At 48.0% G+C, this 18047-nt stretch overlaps 1 protein-coding gene and 1 long non-coding RNA gene across 2 annotated transcripts in view; both read left to right on the forward strand.

Annotated features, from left to right (window-relative positions):
- Positions 1-18047, forward strand: part of LOC135398953 (glycine receptor subunit alpha-2-like) — a 239377-nt gene that overhangs the window by 126430 nt on the left and 94900 nt on the right. The window lies entirely within an intron of this gene.
- On the forward strand, positions 5399-7245 carry LOC135397593 (uncharacterized). Its single transcript, XR_010423669.1, has 3 exons — positions 5399-5582; positions 5656-6154; positions 7178-7245. It is a non-coding gene; the product is annotated as an uncharacterized LOC135397593 (long non-coding RNA).

Here is an 18047-nt window from a genome sequence, read left to right on the forward strand (position 1 = left end):
GTGAATGTAAATGTGTAACGTGTGTGTACGCTCGTGGACTCGACACGAATGAAAAAAAAAAATGAAAAGATACCATCCTTATACATGCACATATGTAGTCCATAAAAACGCTATAGAGTCAAAAAAAAAGTGCGACACGAAACGAAAAAAAGCTAACGCAAATAAGGGTCTTCTTCCCCAAAACTTCGTATGTTGCGTTTCACAACGAAGTGGACCTGCTAACAATTATGGATCAAGCTATTAAAAACGAACCCAAATAAGGGTCTTCTCCTCAGTGGACGCACGACATGACATCCTATTCTCTGCTCCACGCCGTGGATCCGTCTCTTTCACTGTCGCTTCCTCCTGGCCTACCGAGACACTACGCATGCCTTTTTCACCGCATGCGGAGTTTACCCCATGCAGTTATGTGGCAGCGCCTTGGCCGCACGCGATCAGACCTCTGTGTCACGTGCACTGTGCGCGCTGACCTACACCATCTACTTATGAACTGCCCAGCCTACCAGCGGGAACGCGAGGTCTTGCAGCACAGAATGCATGCAGTAAACCACTGCCCTTTTACCCTCGGCAAGGTACTGGGCCCCTGCTCCAGTCCCGCTCATATGTATCGAGGTCTCCAAGAGTTTCCGTCATCAACCAGTCTCTCTACCATGCTTTGATCGCATGAACTGCCGTCTCCACCGTCATCTTTCGTTCTCTGCAATTGGCACTGGGGCAGCACCTCATCTCATCGCATTTCCGTCCGTCCGTCCGTCCGTCCGTGCGTGCGTGCGTCGTGCGTGTGAAACATTAAGCTTTCCAAATCGCTGATATGCCGGACCAGTGTGTCAACGCGCCTCCAGTTGCCTTGCCCACCTCCTCACTCCAGCTCTGGCACGCTAGCGGACATCCTCTACCCCGTTGGTTCTTATGCCGAACGTTCCGCTAAAGCAAGAAACCCTGTTCCCTTTCTGCAGGGGGCGGGTCTTGGCCAACGACCCCACTACACTCCTACAAAAAAGAGTGGAGCAGTTACACCTTTTAGGAGGTAATAGTTGTCGCATATGTTGTGCCTAAATGGTTGCAAAGTTCTACCTGCTGCCTACGAATGATAGGGTTACCGCTTCTGATTCGGTGAGCGACGGGGGCGTACGCCTTTTTGTAGCAATTTGGGTATATATGATAATTGCTTTTACCACTTTTTTACACCCTTTATCAGACGCTATGTTGACCTAGGTGGTAACTATAGAAGTTACCACTTTTTCACACCTTTTTTTCTTAGTGTGTAGCCCTCAGGTTGCCTGGGGACGTGAACAGTTGAAAAAATGTGGCAGTCATCGAAAAAGCCAGACGGCAGGCGCGGACCGTGTGTCTTACAAGGCGCTCGTCAGAAATTTACCGCTTTGCGCGCGCCAGTCTCTTCTGAGCATTTTCAACGCGTCCTGGGTAGCCGGTTCCGTCCCGACAGAATGGAAATGTGCGATGGTAATCCCCATCTTAAAGCCGGGCAAATCACCACACAACATCGATTCATTTAGGCCAATTGCCCTTACCAGCTGCATCGGGAAGACTTTCGAGAGAATGGTCCATTCGCGCCTCGCCTGGTACCTTGAAAGTACGGGCTTCTTCCCGCAGGTGATGGCCGGATTCAGACAAGGTAGATCTGCCGTTGACAATGTCATCGCCGTCACCTCCTCCGCGCAGCAAGCCCGATCTGAAGGCCTACATACCGCCGCTGTCTTCCTCGACGTGATGAAGGCTTACGACAGCGTACTCCACAGTACTGTTGTGGCGACACTCCAAGAGGCTGGCGTGGGGGGCCGGATGCTGTCGTGGATTCAGGACTTCCTATCGGACAGGTCTTTGTTTGTACGTACTACGGAAGGGGACACCCAATCCTTCCCTGTTCGCCGCGGCGTCCCGCAAGGTAGTGTGCTCAGCCCTCTTCTGTTCAACGTTGTCATGGCCTCCCTACCAGCTCACCTCCGAGGCAACGTCAGTATCACTGGTCATCTACGCCGACGACATATGCCTGTGGACCTCCGGCACGCGCCGTGACGCGATTCAGAATCGCCAGCAAGGAGCCCTTGATGATGTTGTCCAGTATCTTTCCGACCGGGGACTGTCTGTTTCATCATCCAAGACGGTCGCCATGGCGTTTACGCCCCGATCATTCCGCCAGTTCCCGCTACGGGCTGCAGGTTCGCCGGTGGAGTTCGTGCCACACCACAAGTATCTGGGCATTACCATCGACTGGGGCCTCACCTGGTCCAAACATATCAAAGCTCTGTCCTCCCAGCTGTCTGTCCTCGTCAATGTCCTGCGACGGATCTCTGGAACGTCATGGGGCCCTACGTGCACCGACCTTAAGCTCGTCCACACCTCCCTGGTTACCGGAACCCTGAGGTACAGCCTCCAAGTCCTACACGCCGTAAGCAAAGCCAATGAACGCGAGCTGCTCAACATCCAAGCCCGCAGCCTGCGCGTCTGCCTGGGTGTTTCCAAACCGACAGACACATACCTGGTCCTAGCAGAGGGCAAGGAGTCTCCAGCACACATTCTGCGCGACCTGGAAACCCTCCGCACCTACTCACGATACCTTACTCGGCATCCCGCACAACACTTGCGGCACATCGACCATGACTGCCCTGCGTCGACATTCGTTGCCGCTGTCCGGCGACTGAAGGTGTCTGTCCCATCAAGTGCGCCTACTTCGTCTTACACCCCACCAATGTGGTCGATGGTCACACCCACCGTGTACACACATATCCCTGGCATCACGAGCAAAAACGACCATCCCCCGCCTGTCCTGCGGTACCTCGTCCTGGAGCACCTGGACGCCCTACACAGCCAGCGACTGCAAATATATACCGACGGCTCGGTCCCCGCGGGCGTCTCCACAGCAGCACTGTTCCTCCCTTCCGAAAACATCGAACAAGCCTTCAAGCTTCCCCACGAAACGTCGTCCACCGAAGCGGAGCTTGTAGCCGTTCACGAAGCACTGAAGCTTGTATCCTCTCGTCCACCTGGAAGCTGGACAGTCCTCACAGACAGCAAGTCGGCGCTGGAGGCACTGTCTTCGCCTCGCTCGCAAGTTGTTTCTGACATCCGCTCACTGATCCTGATTGTGCACAACCTCCTCGTCACCTCCTGCCACTCCGTGTGATCTCAGTGGGTGCCAAGCCACATTGGCTTGCCGGGAAACACACGTGCCGACACAGCAGCGAAGCGCGCTCATGGCGCAGCTGAGTGCAACACTGTCATCCCGTTATCACCATCCGTCTGCCGCATACACATCCGCCGGCGCCTTTCCTTCGACACCCGCCTTTTCATGGAAAACACTGCCGCAGCCAACACCTTCCTCCTCCGCATTGACCCGAAGATGGCCTTCAGTGTGTCGCTACGGCTGTCTCGAAAGGAAGAGTCGGCTCTCCATCGTGTTCGCCCGAATGTTGCCCGTACTCCATCGTTCCTGTTCAAGATCAAGCAGCGTCCCTCTTCGGCGTGCCCCTCCTGCTCCACCGACGCCGACACCCATCATTTACTCTTGACCTGCACAAGATATGCCGCTCCTCGGACCGCACTCACCCACCGCCTATCTGCCCTGGGTCACAGAGACCTCTCTTTGGCCACCCTACTGGGCCCCGTAGGGCAGAAGCAATGGGCTGTTACCAGAGCGCTAATATGCTTCCTGGGTGACTCTGGGCTCCTGGACTGCCCCTGAGCGATCGTGTACTCATGCCCCCCTGCTGCCCATGTGCCGCTTGCGTCTTTCTCCTTTTCTGTTTTCTTTCCTTTTTTTTTACAAGGAATAGCAAGTCGACTTCTGCCTGGCTGACCTTTCCTTTTTACCTGCCTCTTTTTTTTTCCTTTCGTAATCAACATACCCCCCCCCCCCTCCCAGACAGCAGCGAGATGCCAGCGTGGCCGAATTATTCAAGGCGCTCGACCGGTAATCGAGAGATGCATGTTTCCAATTCCGCCGCCGTCTGGCTCTTCCGGTGGGCGCCATATTTTTTTCAGCAGTTCCGTACACCGCTAACAAAATCAACCCTCGCTTCGTGTACCCAGGTAGCGGCACAGCGAATAGAAATAGATATAAATGCAAAGCAGGCTCGCAACTTCATTTCAGCCACGATAGAACTGTGTTATCCTGTAACACGCTGTGTATAAGTCCCCTCAGAGAAGAAACAGGAAAGTGGAATGCCAAGATTCCATTGTGCTTCCGCAGGTACGCAACAGACAGCGAGCTATTTGAGCGGAAACAGAAACCGGAAGTTGCTTTCGCAAATGCCCAATTTTTGTGCCGCAACGTGCCGCCAGCGTAGCCCCCCCTCCCCCCCCTATATTTTTTTTTCGGAACGCCATTTTCGGTTGCCATAACGTCGTTCGGAGAGATACGAACGATGTCATTGTTTTGTTGTTGTTTTCTTTCTTTTTTTCTCGCGCTGTGCATTACGCGAGGGAATTCCATAGGAAACTGACGGCTGTACTGAAACACGAAGCTGAAATATACTGCTCACGATGTTGTGGGTTCGAACCTGGCCGGGAACGGGGCAACTTCACTGCATGGAAAGAGTTGATTAGATGCGTTGTCTTCCGCAGGGGTCGTTAAATACAGGGTCGCGGTTTTAGCGCTAATTAAAGCACCTCCAAGTGGCCGAAATTGTTCCACGAACTGATCACTATGGCGTCGCACGTTTTCATAATTTTCTCTATAAGCCGGTGTCCTTAAAAAAAATCGTTCAATATCGCATGGTTGTGGGCCTTACTGGCAACAACCCATCACATCAACGTCATAAACCATCAATGTCATAACTCACAAAATCCAACTGATATTCTTCGAAATCAGGAACTGAAATGTCTTGTTTGTGATGATGACAGCCTTTCTGTCTACACTCTTAAATTTAAAACACCCTTTAGGGTGTAATCCGGGTGTAACTGGGGTGTAAACTAGTTTTTACTCCCAAATTACACCAGCTCGAAGAAACATCCTGGGATGAGGGGTGTTAAATGGGTGTAATAATAAAGTAACACCTTATTTACAACGTCCACTGAGCTCGGGTGTAAAAGAGGCGTAAAATGGGTGTAGCGGGCATAGAGCTTTTACATGAACTGTATTTCTTTTGAAAGCACAATGATATGCTTCATGTTACCTACAGATGCACACAATAGGGCACCTCAGTAGAAATTTTGAGTCTACACTGTACATCCTGTGGCGAACATGTGCCGGTTAAATAAGTTCCCTCAGAAAGTACAGCCGGTACACAGCCGTAACCGTTTGGCAGCAGCCGTAACAGCTATCAAATAGCAAGCTCAACGATCCCTATCGCCAAATATGTGTGCCCCGCTGAATAATATGTGTGCCTCCTGAGCCGTATATTCGTGTGCTTGTCGAATAATCCGTGTGTCGGCTGAATATGTGTGCCTTCGCTGGAGCGTACTACGTTGTTCCGCGCTCCGCCCGTGAGGAGTGACGTGGCACCGCGTATTCTACCGCAGTGCATTCGTCGCTGCGTTCGTGCCTGTTATGTGCGCTGCAACCTCGCCTTTGAAAGGACGACAACCTTGCTTTTTAATTACAAGTTTAATGTTTGCTTAAGGTAAGTCAACCTGGCTGTGATGCAACGTACGACGCCTGCGTTTTACTTGTGTTTAACAATCGTTCTGTTGCAGACGATGGACACATTGCAAATGGCGGCAGGAGTGGATCGGCTACATCGGTGAAGCGACGATTTATATTACAAGCGAGGCTAATTGTATTCTTTCGTTATAGGTGAATGTGGGACTGTATCGACTGCAAGGACGTGAGTTACAAAAAGCTGTAATATTCTAGCATTAACGTTTGAACAATACCAGCGTGATGTTCACTTCGGTTTCTTTACAGGTAGTGTCCTGTCTCAACGGTCACGCATATGCGTGCAAAACTGCAACTGCTTCTCACATCGAAGAGGGGTCTGGTGCACATGCTCGGACAATTATTCGTCGGCCATTTCGTTTGAGGAACTGTCGTGTTCGTCACTAAGGATGGTCTTGGTTGAGCTTTGCAGTGCCAGCCTGGTGCATCGGAGGGGTTGTGTCCATGCAACGTGTGCTACATATGTGTGTGTTGGGATTAGTAAACCGTGTATGCTTTCCATTCGGCCAACGATGATGTACTGGATGAAATTTAAAGGTATGTGCACGCCAATAAAATTTGGTGTTTCAAGTTCAATGTCCTTGGTGTATTTTTTCCCCTATTTTCTTCTTCTTCTTCTTTTTCCTTTTTCTTTTTTTGCGAAGCCTGGAGATTATTTTCTTTAGAGAACTCGAGAGGCATAATGTGTCTCGCGTATTAGATGGTACAAGTATTCCTTCATTACGTCCGGTACACTGTGGCTCCTGGCGTCAGCAGCGATGTCGTACCAGTTGTTTCAGGGGGCACAGGGCACCTACAGCTTTCGCAGGCTTCCTCTTGAAGTCATCTGGTGCACTTTTTGAGAAATGTGCCAGTTGATCAGGCGGCACCTATCCGTCAATGGGTTTAGAATGTACATTGTACCTATTTGAGACGTACTTGTCTGAAGTTTGAGTTTCGGGCTTTCACAGCATTCTGCAGCCTCTGTGAAGAGTCGTTGCAAGTAGTAAGCAGCAGGCAGGTCGGGAAAAATCTTCTGTGCCTGTTTATTACTCACTACCTGCAGCGTGCCGCAGAATGCAGCGAAACCATGAAACCCAAATGACAGACAGTATGTCGCCAGCAGTACATGTCCAGCTCAATATGACTTTTTTTGAGGGCATTCAAGAAAACCAGTGAAGCGAAAAAGCCGCTGCTCCTTGCTCGCTCTTTCGCTGCTCCTTGAGGGCACCTTAAGCTTTGGCACACTTTGCTATACTGGCGTCAGGAGTTTTAAAGCAGTGTTGCCCAGCAGGACTTTACATCATTCTTGTTGAATGTTTCTTTTAAGACCCCAGAACAAAGGGAGACCGAGCTTTGTTATGCAATGCACAAAGCAGGTGCTTTGTATCCTGGTAAGCAAGAGTTTCATGCCATATATAGCTTCGGTGGTAATTACGGTTCCAGTATTGATATGTGGTGTTTGTCTGGTTTGGCCTCATTAGCAATACAAAGGACTGTAACTGCGGTAGCAATTGGACCTCAAGCATTATGAAATAAAGAACCAGTATACTTAACCTACGTCTGGACTTTTCTTTTCAGGTGCATTTCCCAAATGCTGCAGTGGCTGTGCATTTGGTGCTCGTGGAAATTTCTTGTGTCCTGAGTAATTAGCAGAGAGGCACTCCCCTGACTTTTGTATGAGTAATTCAACTCCTCATTTATTGGACTGCGTACATGTGGATAGATTCACAGTTTCTGGCTGCTGGCATTTGTGAGAACTATAGCATCTATCTCTCAAGTAGCACATGTATTACTTGACAGATAAACAACACCTTTTTGAAGGGTGTAATATTACCAGGGGTGTTAAATTACACCCTAAAGGGAGTGAGTTATAGCACTTTTGGATTACACCCTAAAGGGTGTTTTTGAAGTAGCAAATTACACCCTTTTTTGAGGTTGTAGCCGGTGGAAAAGGGTGTGATATTACACCCTAAAGGGAGTGAGTTATCGCACTTTGGGATTACACCCTTATTACACCCTAAAGGGTGTAAAAAAATTAAGAGTGTACCAGCAAGTTCGAACATATTCTTTTTTTAATTTCGTGTTAGCGCCGCTAAGCAACTGTGGCTATGAGCAGCGTGCAGACGTGGACAGATGAAGAGAGGACAGCAGGAAGGAGTGGGGGACAGGGGGGAGGGGGGCTAGTATGCGTCCGGGGCCGACTTCAGGGGGAACTGTGCCGACATCGAACATATTCGATGCGAACATTGCAAGTATCTTCATTTTCCTATTTCTCAATCCTCACACGTGTTCTTTCTTTCTTTTTGGAATAACAAGCTTGGCTGACATTTCCTCTTTTCTTTCCTCTCTCTTCTTTCTATTAAACATATCCCCACCCCCACCCCCTTCACACGTAACTTCGTTAATGCACTTCGGAAGCGTGCTGAAATATCTGACCCAATGTAGAGTTGGATCAACATACCCTCTTTTTTTCCTTTTTGAAACCGACCAACCACTCTCACAGAGCTGGTTTCTTGATAAGCTAACCCCGTCACGAAAATGTCATCATCAAGTGCCGACTCTGCACGTTTGCGCTAGTATTCCATCATGCCTCAACTTGGTATAACCTGTTTCTAATGAAATATCGCGCTTGCGACACAGCCGTTGTTTGGTTCTCCTTCTGCAGGCAAAAAGCATTCAACGAACTTGAATGCTGTGATGCTTGAATGCGCCTTGGGGGCTTTGTCATGCAATTCAGCTTCGTGAGTTGGAACGCGGAGCGTCACGCGATCTCCTTGCCTTCAAAAATATTGGTTCGACTATGCTGTCATTGAAGTGTAGGAGCGATCCATGTGACGACTGATCGAAATTGAAATCAAGTTTTGAAACAGAACGAATGCAATCTCGGCGATTGTGCGCAGACAGGCAGAAGCCCCGATATAACTTTGACAAATTTTCGTCTTTGTTAGGTCGGAAAATTAATCGAAGAAAGCGGGACTCGTGTCTCGTACGTTCATTGAGCTCCGCGACAAAGCCTGTTTTCAATGCAAACCGCGCGTAGACCACTGATGTCGACAGCACATTCAACGTCAGATTTCACGCAACGACGGAGACACTTTGGCATTCAACGCATTTATTCTATACACTGAAGCGACTAAAGGCCTGTTCCGACATATAGCAGCGCGCTAATATAGCGCTACAATACAGCGCGCAAAAACAGCGCTCACTGTGATGGGACGGTTCACACTTGCAAAGCGGCGCTAGCGCTATAATTTAGCAGAAGTTCGGTGGCCGTTCCCGGCAGAGTTCGAGGTAACTCGTTACTGTAACTTACTAAGTTCCTTTTTTTTTTTGTAACTTGTAACTTAACTCGGTACTTTTGCGCCGTGGTAACTTTAAGAGGAACTCGTTCCTTTTTCAGGTAACTTTTTTCAAAGTAACTTAAGTTAAGTTCTAAGTTACTTCTAATTCGCTTTTCACTCTCGTACACATATTTCCTTGCTTTCTCTCAGGTTCCTTCAAGGAATTTTTGCCATAAAACGTGATATTCAATCAATGACATTTTGATATTGTATTCAGGAAGTATATAGGAACCGCTGCTATTGAAATGAAGCTGAACCATTGTGTGCACACAGGGAGTAAGATGCAAAGGGTTCGAACAGGCCTCTACCAGAGAAACGTCATCATGACATTGGTAGACAGACTGAAACCGAAACAAATCGGAAGGAGAGGGCTGGGTTCCACGAGCGGGCACTTGTTCGCTGCCTCCCACTGAAAGAAAAGCAGGACCCAGGGGCGCGTCCCTTTAAAAGACCATATCGTAATCCCCTCAAGACCGTGGGGTTCGAGCGCGACCTTGTTCACCTCTAGCTTCGCGCGTAGTTCAATTCTACCAAATTTGTGGTGCTGCCGAAAACTATGACGTCATTTGTTTACAAACAGGGAAAGGTCTATTGTTGGACATAAACGAAAACGATCTAAGCGTGTTACACTCCTCGGCAGACAACTCAGGGTCTATCTCAACTGCTCAAGCGCGCTGCACCTGCGTAATGCTATTTTGTGTCCGAAGTAACGTGAAAGTAACTCGTTCTTTTTTTTAAGTAACTCAGTAACTGGGAGTTACATTTCGGGCTGAAGAACTTCGTTGCTAACTTAGTTACATTTTTCATACGGTAACGTAACTTGTAACGAGTTCTTTTTGACGGGTAACTTCTCAATCTATGGTTTCCGGTTTCTCTGTCATCATGGGCCCCCCGTGGTTCGACAGCATGCGAACGAACAAGTTCGATCAACTGACTGAACGAAAAATCAGTCATTTTGGATGACAGACTCCCCGGTTCCAATGCGGTCGCCGTGCCGTGAAATGCGGAAGCAAAACAACTCCACGACTTCGGCGACGTCATCGCTGAAGGGCCTCCTCATTGGCGAACACGAATGTAGTGCTAATATCAGCGCTGAAACAGTTGACACCAGCTCAACTCCGGCAAGCGCTAATTTTTAGCCGTTTGGACCACTGCGAGGAGGAACATATCGCGCTATTTTCTAGCGCTATATAGCCAATCGCTGTATGTCGGAATAGGCCTTAAAGCGAGGGGGATAACGCGAGCTAACTGGTTTTACATTGTGATTGAAAAATGTGCATTGAGCCTGAGGAAACACCGAAGGACGACACACAGCACACGGCTCCATCCACCAGCAAAGCAAACAATTTAGTGGTTGGTTGATTGGTTGGTTGGTTCATTCATTAATTCGTTGATTGATTGTAAAATATACTTAATATATATTGATTAATTATATCTATTTCTTGATTCTTGATTTCTTGGCCACGTGACTTGGAGCGATGGAGATGATGGAGCTGGCCAGATAAACCGCTTTCCGGCTCAGAAAAAACCGCCGTCGGCGAGGGTGACGCGTTCCTCAGGAGCGCCTTTTCCGTTTCGGCTCATTTGCATATCAAAATTCGGGGATGGATATTTTGACGCACGTGCTTGTTTCAGGATTGTTTAAACGCGTTCAACGAAGATAGTCTCTCAATCTGCTATCTCGCTTCTGCGCGATATTCCCTAATCAAAAATGTTAATTAATGAACTTCAGCTAATTAGTCATCTGATGGTAGTTACACTCTTAAAAATGAACTTCACCGCATAGCACGCTCCTAGCCAACCATCATCTCGAATGATATCGTTATCTGACCTGATTTGTTGAAAACGGAGGGCGTACACCTTTTCTGTGACAATTATGAACAGCATAAGTGTCACAAAAATGGCGTACGCCTCCCGTTTTCAACAAATCAGGGCAGATAGCGATATCATTCGAGATGATGGTTGGCTAGGAGCGTGCTATGCGGTGAAGTTCATTTTTAAGAGTGTACATACTCTCTTCCAGAGGACCTCAGCATGGCCGTAGAACTCAACTGCGAAAACAACATGTATACTGCTCTCGTAGCTTTTTTCATAAAAATTCTGCAAAGGCTGTAAATAAACACCCTGTATTTTTCTTGCTACGTACGCCGCTGCAAGCCAGGAACAGCATCAAATATTCATTTACGGTTTCTTTCTCGCACGTTGGAAAAACATCAACCGAAGCATTAGCTCCACAAAAAAAAAAAAAAAAAAGAAAAGACCTTTCGGAAAATGTCGCGTCGATATCCGCGTACGGTTATTTTTCTCCCGCGCGCGCAGTACTAATGTCCCATAGGATGAGCAGTCCACGTTGATTTTAACGAATGCGAATGGCGGTCCGCGGAGAAGCGACGGTAAATCAGGACGTGCGCTTTTTCGTCGGCCTTAATTCAATCAAGAGAGACTTCGGAGCGGGTCACGTATGGGCTGTAGCGCGCCAAAGCTGACCCTAGAAAAAAAGAGCAGTTAAAGGAAGGATGGGATAAAGGAGTGTGGGTTACTAAGAATATTTACTAAGAATATACCCCGGGGGTGGTGCGCAGAGAAAAGGAGCGGGGAAGAATGAGAATGCTGCGTTACACTCCCCTCGTATAGGAAAAAAAAAAGAAGGTGGGCTTTAGGAAAGCGCATATTAAAGGAGGTAAGAACTCCTATCTGCATGCATTTAGTTAAGGGTGCAATAGGGGTAATATTGTTCTTCTACGCCTCGTAATTCTATTTACAATTTATTGTTCAATACTTCTCTTTCATAGCGTGTGCAGCGTTAATACAAAAACGCGCTCTTTATTGTTTTCGGATACGGGCGAGTAGACGTACCGCCATCCAGATACCTCTATCCATTGTTACGTCATCTGAAGAATTGTAGCACCCAATCAGACGCCAACGCGTAGGTACACATACCATTCTGCTCTGCACTCTTAATAATGAACTTCACCACATGTCACGCTCCTAGCCAACCGTCATACCGAATGAACGTTCTCGTCTCTGATTTGTTGAAAACGGGAGGCAGAGCGTATTTTGTACCCATAATGCAGTACGTAGTGGTTACATCGGTTAAATCGGAAGGTGAGGGCTGGGTTCCATGAATGAGCACTTGTTCGCTGCCTCCTATCGAAAGAAAAGTAGGACCGAAGGCCGCGTCCCTTTCAGGGACCATAGTAATCCCCTCAAGACCGTGGCTTGCGGGCGCGACCTTGTTCGCACCTAGCGTAGTTCAACTCTACCAAATTGGTGGCGCTGTCGAACACTATGACGTCATTTGTTTACAGACAGGGAAGGGTCTATTACTTTCCCAATTGTATTGTTGTATCATTGTTGTGATATCAAACCTCTCAGACAGTGCTAGAAAAAATTCCCGAAGTTACTCACTTTCGTTTTTATATATATATATATTTTTTTTAGTTCTTCTTGTATACGGCGCGCTTTTCTAATTAAGGCTTCCATCCACAAGCTTAATTTTGGGCTCATAATGCAGGCCCCTCAGATGGGAATACAAATGCGCTAGTCGCGCGCGGAAAAAAGGAATCACCCTCTGTCTGTACTATTTTGTGTGTACCATTCCATACTGAAAACAAACATGCTCGAGCACGACACCTAGAATACAGGCTGTGAAACGACCGCCTCTCTTTTTTTCTCACGAGAAAAAAAAAATAAAATAGGTCGGCTGGTAAAACGTAACAGGTGCCAAACCGAATTGTTCAGCGAACGTGGAACAACATAGAAGGGACAGATACAAACAAAAGTTTGTATCTGTCCCTTCTATGTTGTTCCAGCCTCAGAACATCAGTTTCTCTCTTGTTCAACAGGTGCCGCTTGCGTCGATTTCCGTCGTATGAATGTGTGGATGAGTGAGCAAAAAATGTAAGAGTGAAAGGAGGGTGAGTGAGAGTGAGTGGCTGGTTTGTCGTCCCTTCAGATGACGCACCCCGAAAGTCGCTGGAGAGGCGTGTTAGCTTAGCTCAATTGGTAGAGCCCTGGACCGGTAATCCAGAAGATGTGGGTTCGATCCCTACAGCTGGCTAACCTTGTCAGTGACTTTCATCTTTCATGGTGGTGGTGGGTGGTCAGGTTGTAGAGTTGCCAACGATACCGTTGATGTGTCCGTGATTGATTTGATGACCTTGGTTCATTGGAGAAGTCTCTGAACCAGATGTATTGTGGAACACCAATTCACGTAATGGCTGACGTTCGTCACTTGGCTTTCCGTGCCCCAAGACCGAGCATTGCATCGATCTCTCTGACAACATTCCTATTCGCATCGAGTCATATCGTTATTAATGGAACGACAGGCAATTTATCAAGGAGGAGATAGATAACTGGCTTAAGCTGGGTCTTGTTCGAAGGTCTAAGTCTCATTACGCTTCACCTGTTTCCGTTGTTGACCAACCATTGCATCCGTCAACACCACGTAAGACTTGTTGTTGATTATCGTAAACTAAATGGAAAAACCATAAAGCGAGTGTATAGCCACCACCGTGGCGTTCAGCGAACGTGAAAAGCTGGGACCCAGATGTGGTACAGCTTGTGACAAAAGTTTACGGAACACGGCACCTGCGCATTTCTTCATCGGAGCGCTTCCCTGCTAGCTATCACGAAGCGATCGAATAGGAAACGGGTGGCGGGCTATTCTATCCATCTTTCAATATGTATATCCACTCCTTTTTGCTGCTAGGTTGTCGCTCCATTGGAGAAATGCGACACCCCGGTGTTCCGTAAACTTTTGTCCCAAGCTGTACCAATTATATCGCGCATAATTAGAGGTGAGCGCGGGTGCAGGTATACCCGCGGTTATACGCGCCAATATCCGCGCAGTTTTGCTATTTGCGGGTAGAAATTTAATGTCGCTGCGGGATGAGGGTTAAAATGCGGCTGTACCCGAAATGCGTTCGCGGGTAGTGCGGATAAACCCGCATTACTCGTAGCAACTTAACTAAAATTTCGCCACTCTAACTTATTAATTTTTGAATTCTCCGCAGTTTTCTTCGAGAAAAGTACACGAAGAAGTAAACTTTTTTTCACATGTTCACTTAAATCGCTGAAATTCGACATCGAACATGAAAAGAAGAAGGAATGCGTTCATGGGAATTCATCTGGCAACCAAAGCCGTTCCGAAAGGAGGGGGGGGGGGGGGGCGAGAGGGGCAGCCGCCCCATGCGCCTTCCCTAAGGAGGCGCCGGACGGCAAGTCAAAACAAAAAAGAACTTTTTCACTTTAACGTGTCTTTCGTTAAGAACATTGTACCAGCAACTACACTCTTAGAAATGAACTTCCCCACATAGCACGCTCCTAGCCAATCATCATCCCGAATGACAACGTTCTCGCCCCTGATTTGTTGAAAACGGGAGGAGGAGCCTATTTTGTGCCATTATGCACGGCACAAAATAGGCTCCTCCTCCCGTTTTCAACAAATCTAAGGCGAGAACGTTGTCATTCGGGATGATGATTGGCTAGGAGCGTGCTATGTGGTGAAGTTCATTTTTAAGAGTGTACGACCTTGCTTGCTCATGGGCTCAGCGTACGACTTTTAAGAATACGTTCTCGCGTATCTTAACAGAGGAAAGGAGTAAAAAAAAACGAAACTGAAACGATCGAGAGGTTTATAGGTCACTTCGCTACAAACGTACTTCTCTAAACCGACTTTCACTAAAATGTCACGCGACGCCATTTTCCCTAATACGTTATTCTCAAAAACGTGGCTCTCTCAGAAGAAGCCTCGAAAACTACGAGGCTCGCTAAACGGATGGCTTCCGGCTCTTTGGAGTCACCCTCGTCTTTCTTACCCCCGAATAAATGTATCAATCAATCAATATAACTACTGACGAAGCATGGGTTCCTTCCAATACGTGAAATTAACACGCGGCTCTCCACGCGATTGTGCACAGGGTGAGAAATACGTCCCCCCCCCCCCACCAAAAAAAAAAAACTTCTCCGAATCACTATATTCACCCTTCCAACTCATCATTCCAGTTTCCTCTTCTCGCTGTCCACTTCCGTTTTCAATGAAGTGTCCACTCGTCAGGACTAAAGCGGGAACAATGGGATTTAAACTCACTAATCATGCATGCAGCAGAATTTGCTAATGTAGTACATGTCCCAATATTTGCCATCTCTCCGCTGAGATTGTCTCAAGTACGTCACTATTTATTTATCCGAGGCAACGTCCCTCTTCTATCTTCTTTTCCTTTCCTCGCGCACATTTTCCCCGAACCCTCTCTCTCTTCGTCCGAGCCAGCCTTATTCCGCGAGCACAATCACCATTTCTCCTGCTCTGTGACGCCGTCTTTCCCCATCCCCTCTTCCACCGCCTTTGATTGCATTTTAACGACTGCCTTTGGGCCTCCACTAAATTCATCCTGGCCTCGACCCCTTGCACAGTACCGTGATTTCGTGTTTTGCGATTGAGGGCCTGGGTCGTCCCGTTTCCACCCCATGGTTACGTGGGGCCTACGTCTCCATGCTTCTCTCTACCACCACCGCCACCATCATCATCATCATCATCATCGGGTTACGTTAGGCGGGACCATGCAGGCTTGAATTCGGAAAGGAAGGGGGATTTGCTGGATTTTCCCGCGGAATTTCGGGAAAAAATGTCGGCGCAGTTTCACCGAAGTCGGCCCAGGACGCATATCTCTCACCCCTTCCTGTTTCCTCTCTCCACCTGTCCCTTCATAGCGAAGGGACCTTCAGAATCAAAAACGAAGAAAAATTGGCCGCAATTTTTGGGCGTTGTGCCAGGCGCGTTTAAATGCGGTATCGTTATTATATCATTGGTGGTAAACTTTTGGTAACGTGGTCCTTTGAAGCTACGGACGGACCTACACAGCGATTGGCCCTACGAAGCTATCCCTTCAAAGAGTACTGTTCCTGGGGTGTTCGGCTGTCTACGTCAAAACATCACTCCTACGTCGACAAACGGACTATGCATTATCTCATGAAAGGAATTGCCTCAGGTCGAGGGCCGCCGATATTTCGAACAGAGACTGTTCTTCTTCTGTTGACGCACAATTCACATGAACCTTTAAAGGAGGTAAGAACTCCTATCTGCATGTATTTAGTTAAGGGTTTAATAGATGTAATATTGTTCTTCTACTCTTCGTAATAATATTTACAATTTACTGTTCAATTCTTCTCCTTCATAACTTGTGCAGCGTTAATACAAAAACGCACTCTCTTTCGTATTCGGGCGAGTAGACGCACCTCCGTCCAGATACCTCTATCCATCGTTACGTCATCTGAAGAAGTGTAACACCCAATCAGACGCCAACGCGGAGGTACACATAACGTTCTGCTTTACCCTCTTCAAGATGAACTTCACTACATGGCGCCCTCCTAGCCAACCATCATCCCGAATGACAACGTTCTCGTCTCTGATTTGTTGAAAACGGGAGGCGTGGCCCATTTTGTAGCCGCGCGTAATAGATACATAATAGGCTCCGCCTCTCGTTATCAACAAATCATGGGCGAGAACGCTGTCATTCGGGAAGATGGTTGGCTAAGAACGTGCTATGTGCTGAAGATACGCACCTATCAAATTCACCTATACAAAAGGTGTCACAGACAACAACTTGAAATCGCCGTTTGGGGCCGACACAGTCTCGACACAGCTCGCTTGGTACAGTTCATAACTCCTTTAACACGTCATCTCTACCGGTTCGCTGGATTTCTACCCGTCTATGAATGAACCTTTTTCACATACGCGTCGTTGTCTAGCGGCTCCTAGCGGCATTGGCGTTGTCTAGCGTATCCTAGCGACTCTCCAAGGAACCATGCTCGGCGCGCGTCAAAACAAATCCACGTGGACAGCACAAAGGACCAAAACCGGTCCAGAGTGGGGCCGACAAGGTCGCGCCATTCGTGCGGTCTCCCCACTGGCCCCCACTTCTCTCGTCCCCACAGTGCGCCATCTAGTGAAGACGGAGATAATCCTCTCCGGTGCCTCAAGGTCATACGCATGCGCTTAGGCCATTGTGAAAAAGGTCCATTATCGTTCCGCGGCGCTCCGCAACAAAATCACCACAAAGATTGCGGTATATCCGTATCCCTTGGGATGTAAGGAACACGTGTACGAAATATCTCGTTCCAAAAACAGTGCATATTTTATTGAAACGAATTTATTACGAAGCGAGCGCTTTGTCTCTGTGAAGCGAGAGTGCACTGAAAGCAACTCCTACTGCTGACATCATCCGGCATCTTTTCCCAGCGCAGCTTCATTTGATCTGTTCGTGTTTTTGGAAGAATACAACCTTTTTTTAAAAGCGTACGCGCTTCCATCCTGTTGTTCGTGTTTTTGGAAGGGTACAACCTTTTTCCAAAGCGTACTCGCTTCTATGCCGTTGCAATCGACACCGTAATGGTCTGCTCAATATGTTGCGTGAGTGGTTGCGGCAGGGGATTTGCTACACTATGGAAACGGCAACTACATGGGACGTCCTGTTTTGTATCTTTCAAAACGCAAGGGAGAATGCAGGTTTCGAAGCAGACGACAATGCTGGGTGACGTCACAGTATCCTCCTCCGGACGATTCCGCTCTTCGCACTTCGGTTTCGGTTTCCTATTGTCATCATTTACGAAATAATTACTAGCGCAAAATGAATGCGAATGTTCTATTCGGTATAGAGGTGTTGGTTCGTGTCCGGTATGATGCTCACCTAGTTTCTTCTTTTTTTTTTCGAATCCTTGCGAATCCCTTAAAATGAGCAATGAGGCGATATTTAACGTAGCTTGAAACCCTGTATCATCTGCCAAAGTGTCCACCAGGTGCCACCACGCAAAATATTTCGATGCGCAACCAAATTTACAAATACGGTCAGAGAAAGCCAGCCACGGACGGCCGACACGATCCTCGCGCGACGTATAGGGAAGTCCCCTGATTTCTTTCCTTGTTTCTTTCTTCTCAGCTCACGCGCCGCCTATACCTGACCTGCCGCTCTACGTCACGAGTCACGTGCCCGGGGATCACGTTACGTCACGACGTTCCCTCGTTCCGCGATACGCTCTATTCACGGGTGGAGGATTCTTTAAAGGCGTACGGTCTCGCGTCCTCGCGCGCGCGCTCTTTTGGTCACCTG

This window comes from Ornithodoros turicata, chromosome 6 (assembly GCF_037126465.1).
Source record: "Ornithodoros turicata isolate Travis chromosome 6, ASM3712646v1, whole genome shotgun sequence".
Taxonomy (NCBI): domain Eukaryota; kingdom Metazoa; phylum Arthropoda; class Arachnida; order Ixodida; family Argasidae; genus Ornithodoros; species Ornithodoros turicata.